Below are 6,207 nucleotides of genomic sequence, written 5' to 3'. Positions count from 1 at the left end.
GTTACACACGAGGCCACGAAAACACCGAGGGAAAGCTGTCCAGGTATGCGCCTACTGTGGTGAGGCAGTAAACTGGCGACCCTCCGACCCGGCGCTCAATGCGGAACTACCCCTCGACCACGGCTGCAGAAATATCGTAGAAGAATCTATATCTTATGACATCACATTTCCAACTCAGATCCCGCTGGACACTATGTTGCATTGGAACACGAATTCCTGTGTGACTAATTACGCAACTTGTCGATAGAATGCGGCAGACGAATGCTTTGGCAGCAAATTTCTCTGAACATTATTCGACAGATACTCATTTTGTGCGCATTTGTGTGCGTGTTCCACGTGATGTGTACAGCTGGAGTGCGTGACATCCCCACGCTGTGACCGCACACAGAACGCCAGCAGAAATCAAAAATGTACTGGAAAAGCTGTGGTACAGAGGCAGCGATCAAATCACGGTCCATCTTCCCAGATTTAGGTTTTTTGTGGTTTCGCCAAACCACTGCAGAAAACAGTGCGGCCTTCCCTTAAATATGGGTACTGTTGATTTCTGCCCTCATTCTTCCGTAGTGAGAGGCCATGTCCCTACTCGAATGGTCTCGACGTTAAGAGGACTTGAAATTTTAAACATTCCTCCTATTCTTCGGGAGCAGAACTCGCTGTCTCCTTCGAAAACTTGCATGTTCAGTACGGTTTTGCTGAAAAAGCAACAGACAGTGATCTGTATATCAGTTAGTGCACGTGCAGAGACTAAATTCACGAAACCCTAGGTTATGTATGGGCATATGCAGACACACCGTTGGCTGATGCTAACGAAGATCTCATTTTCGTTAAAATGTATTCGTGTCCAACAACGTTCACCTCCGTCTTAACCGTTAATTTACGTCTGATGCATTCTACAGTAATTCGCTACTCACCTGTTCTCTGTCAATATCACGAAAATGTAGTTGCAGTGGGTTGCAGCCTCGTCTTACGGCGCTAGGCAATCGACAGAAGTCATTCATTTGATGTCCACAGGGGGCGTCATAGAACATACCAGCGACACTCCAGGCTCTGGAAAATGAGACAAGTCAATTCCCAGGTTTGGAGTTGTGGAGTACAGTAGAAGGATGCAATTCTCATGTTTGATCAGTAAGTAGATACAGAAGTATTCTTCTGTTGTACACCTTCCTTGCATGGTCTGTATGTGCAGCTTTCACGTTAGTGTACAGTCTAGGGTTAATCTTGTGTATTTTAAGAAGTTAGTATTTATTTATCGTATGGCAGCAGTTTCTGTGGCTTCATGTTTTAAGATTTTGAGTTCTCGCTTCACTTGGACTGTATGAGTTTTATCCTTTGGTGACCCAGAGGTGTTAACTAGATGTGCAGCTATGGCATTTGGTCTTACAGCTGCTTTTTGTCGTTGTGCTAGTGGGCTGCTACCTAGTTTTCTTAGCATAGACCATGCTTACCTGCTAGATGTTTGGAAATAGAGGCTTTCTACAGTTTCTGTCCACTTTTGTCTTCTGGCAGCATCCAAGCTGTGAAGCAGTTCATCCGCTATTTCCTGATGTCCGTATTCAAGGAAGCTCTGGTATAGTTCTTCGCTCGTTTGGGACCATCCAGGGATGTATTCTTTGCGGTGCCCTCTTGGTATGTGCTTCTTGGCCGTGCTTATCATGGCACCAACAAATCTTTGGTAATTTTTGCTAGTAGGTAGTATCCATCCCAAACATTTGTCCAGATCTATGGAGAACCCAGTCCAATTGGATTTTTTAAAATTCCATCGTGGGCGAGGTATAGAGGTAATGAGGGGAATTTGAGTTCCTACCTCTATTATGATTGGACGGTGCTGACTGTGCGGAAAGTCAGACAGAACTCTATGCGAGGCCGTGAGAGGTTGGTCTCTGTTGTTGGACGAGACGAAACACAGGTCAGGGTTGTATTCCTGTCTCCAGGCAGCTGATTTAAACGTAAATCGATCCTTAGCATCGAATACATGGTATAAGTATTCCTCTTCTGCCCATTTTGCTAGTGCTTCTCCATTTGCATCATTTTCTTTGTACTTCCACTGTTCATGATGACTATTGAAATCCCCAACGTATGCAGCAGGATGTGGATGAGTTTGAAGAACGTGGGCTGGCCAAGGTGTAGCAGCTGGCTTATAAATATTGGAGACAGTAATGCTTCCGATTTTTGTGACAACGTTATGAATGTCTTCGTTGGTGGATGTAGAAATTAGGAAAGCGTTTTCAATATCTTGTTTGACATATGTGGCTACTCCATAAGACCTATGATAGGTCGCTTCCAACAGTTCATAGCCTGGTATTTTGCCTCTTTTATTTAGTTGTTGCACTGTATCACAATGAGTTTCCTGTATAGCAACCAAGTCAATGTTGTCATTTTTTAATAGTTTTGATAGAAATTGGCACTTAGCATAGCTTATGCCTTCTATGTTTATGTGACAAATTCGAACCACGGGTCCGAGTTTCCCGGTCAGAGGGACCTGACAAGGGCCGTTTTGTCTGTCTGGTGACATAACTCTTACTGAAAGTTTCTTATAGTCAGGAGATCCTCAGATTATCTGACTGCCCAGTATGTGCTAGTTCATTTAGCGTTACCCAGGGTGCACGTGTAGTGTTGCACTACGGACGCGAACTAGCTTTACACCCCATAAGTTAGTAAATTGGATAGGATGGTTTCTTAAGACTGTAGTTACGAGTTTGAAAAGTGGTTGTTTGTTTTATACAATTGCGTGGGTCTAGGAATGGCTAGAGTCAAGGTGTGTCTGTTTGCACATGATTGAGGTGGGGTGGTCAACACATTGGAGGGAATGGACGTCTGAACCCGGCTGCATTTAATGTTTCCATAACCAGTACATCTTCTTGTCAATAAGAGTGGGGTTCACTTGGAACTTCTCCTTCAGCGACTATGTTCTGCAACTTATCCACTACCTCAATAAGAACAAATTTGTCATCTTTGCAGCTCTTAACCTTCTGACTATGTGTGTGAGTGTGAGTGTGTGTATGTACAGGGGCAGGGACTAGTGTCTGTACCACTAGCATAGACAGAACACTACCGCCTGTTACTGCTCTCACCCAGGGCAATGTATAAATTTTCATCGCTCCAGTAGTCATTACATTATCACGCAACGAGTAAATAATTCTTTATTTCTTTCTTTGTCAATGTGTTTTGTTTCTATCGAACTGCAGATGATACAGCGCTCTACTGTCTGCTCTTCTCATCTGAGAGTGTGCCTCTTCCTTCGAACGAACGTGGGACGCCACATTCACGTTCAGCAGAAATTGGAACAGGAAGTACGAGCTGGGAAAGAAATGGAAAAAATTAAAACATTAACTCACCAACAACCCCAGGAAAAAATGCCAGTGTTCTACCACCTACTTAATTGACATTAGGATACTTATGTGGCGAGATGGTGCATAAATTTATACGCGTTAGCGTAAATTCACTTGCATTTCTTCAAGACCAGACCCTGATTTCCATATGTCGTCAACCACGTGTCTGCTACCCCTACCCTCGTACATACGTTATGTATATTCCCGTACAGGGGAGACATGTTGCCAGCCGGGGTGACCGAGCGGTTCTAGGCGCTACAGTCTGGAACCACGCGAGCGCTACAATCGCAGGTTCGAAACCTGCCTCGGGCATGGATGTGTGTGATGTCCTTAGGTTAGTTAGGTTTAAGTAGTTCTACGTTCTAGGGGTCTAACGACCTTAGAAGTTTAGTCCCATAGTGCTCAGAGCCATTTGATTTGGAGACATTTTAACTGATAGTCGCTTGCTCGGAATCGGCGGATAAACGCGATGCTGAAGTGCCTGTGTTATTCAGAAATAAGACGCAATGTTTCTTCGGACATGCAAGCGTGCATATATGTATGCATGTCCGAAAGAACATTGCACTGTACTTCTGAAGAACACAGGTAGAAGAGTATGGGACTGTCGTAAGAAAATCTCTATCTCGAAGCTAAACTTTGACCGTTATTTTAGTAACACTCTTTGCACAGTCGTTCGTAATCTACAGGTTGGATATCATGAGCAATGTGTCTCAAATTGCCCTGCGAATCAGTATTAAACCTATGGATGCTAATATCTGTAAGTAATGTTTTCAATTGTAGCTAATGACGTAAAAAATTCCTGACACCTCCAACCATTCACTGTTAGGTTTAATTACCCCATTAACGATTCCTCGATATATGTTTCATCCATTCGATTATGTAACTTTTCGTTACGAAATGAATTTACCCATCATACCTTCAGCATTATTCTGTAGAGGCTGCTGCCCCTCTACGGGAACCATATGTTGGTCTGGCTCCTGCATAGACGCCCCTTCCACGTTGTTGGATCTGCAGTACGGCTGTGTGCATCACTGAGGCACGCACTCCACCCCATGGCGGCGAGGGTCTTTCCGCCAAACAGTGTAGGTGGAGGAGGGATTGGAGTACTTTAGTGTACATTGTCAGATATTTTACTTCGTACATAAACGACATGAGGGTACCACAGATTCTCTGTATTCTATGTTGTACTGATAATGAACAGGTAAAATTTGCTACTCTGATATCTATATGTCTACTTAATCGATTTAATCTTCTCCTTATATTCTTTTATAAAATTTATAAATCAGTTATTTATATCTTTAAAACTTAATGAAGCGGTTACCAATAGGTGTAGCTATTCGAAACGGACGAAATTTATTTTAAATTCTTTGTAGGGATTTGGCATGAAGCCATGGTGAGACTCGCATCATGTAAGAGATACAGCGTGTCAGGCCATACATTTAGGTTAAAAAGGGCTCTGAGCACTATGGGACTTAACATCTGAGGTCATCAGTCCCCCAGAACACAGAACTACTTAAAGCTAACCAACCTAAGGACGTCACGCACATCCAAGCCCGAGACAAGATTCGCACCTGCAACCGTAGCAGTCGCACGGTTCCAGACTGAAGCGCCTAGAACCGGTCGGCCACACCGGCCGGCCATAGTTTAGGTCTAGATGGCAGAGACCGCAGTGGCGGCATGGCAAGGACGACGGATTCAACGTTTTGCAAGGTGCCGATTCAAAAGTGTGCAGCACCTTCAAACTCACTGTTCCAGCACAACGATGGAAATTCTGAATGTTGTTTTTCGTTTTCTGTACTGCTTATAGACCTACCGGCAAGAGTCGCCTGCAGCAACGTGTCACCACTGCAGTGAGTTTGGGTTTGTCTGTGCGCTGCACCCCCTACTGTGTGGACTCGGCCCGTGTCGCTCGCTGGCCTCCCTCGCCCTGTGTTGTTGTGACGCCCACAGCCGGGCTGTCGGAAGCGCGAAGCGGCTCAGACCGCAAACGTTATGTTAGTTGCCCGCTGACCGCTAACCGCATGCTGTCACAGCGAGGACATGACGCGCTTCCCACACCCACACACAGATAAAAGCGTGGAGTATTCCTGGCGCACATCCGCAAAGCTCCACTTACGCAAATACGACTTGGAGGCGAGAAATCGCGATCCTCCGATAGTAGCTTCCCACTAATGGACAGATTTACACCAAACATGTAAGTGAGACACGGTCTATTCTCCCTTGGCACACAAAACAGCCACTGTTGAAGAAGAAAAGAGAGAAATGATTTAAAAAAAGGACAGTATCACCAAGAATGGCGATGTTTTACTGAAAGTCAAAATTTTGCCGGGCTTCAAAGTGGTATGCTTTTAATAGTTTCCACAACGGAAGTGTGTCTTCACATCTGGCATAAGACCCGCCAGTGTAAACATGTCGCCCACACATGTCGCGCGATCGCATTAACGAGGCTTGCAACCGGCAGGGTCAAAAACGTACTAATAGACGTCCACCATTTAACAGTAAACATATTGAAGCTGTGTTATAAGACAAAAATGCTCAACACATTCTAGAACAACTTTTATTCTCAAAAGAACGAATAACTTGGAGCAGTGAAAGCTGTATTGTGTCACAAATGAGCAGATCAGTAATCCACACCGTACTCGTAGGTCCAGCAAACGTGTCTGTAACTGAACAGCTTATAAACACTGGCCTTGTCAAGAAATCACAGTGGGCACCTGCTATTCTTTGTTTCAACTGATACAGGGTCAGTGATTTAACAAGCAGCCGTGTTCACTATACTCCAGCATATTCTGTGTATCACGCTATGAAAGAACACTTCTAGCGACCGTAGTACTGTATTACGTTCACTAATAGGATCAGAGACACAAGTTTACGGAAC

This window comes from Schistocerca serialis, chromosome 11 (genome assembly GCF_023864345.2).
Source record: "Schistocerca serialis cubense isolate TAMUIC-IGC-003099 chromosome 11, iqSchSeri2.2, whole genome shotgun sequence".
Lineage (NCBI taxonomy): Eukaryota > Metazoa > Arthropoda > Insecta > Orthoptera > Acrididae > Schistocerca > Schistocerca serialis.
This window is presented reverse-complemented; position numbering follows the sequence as displayed.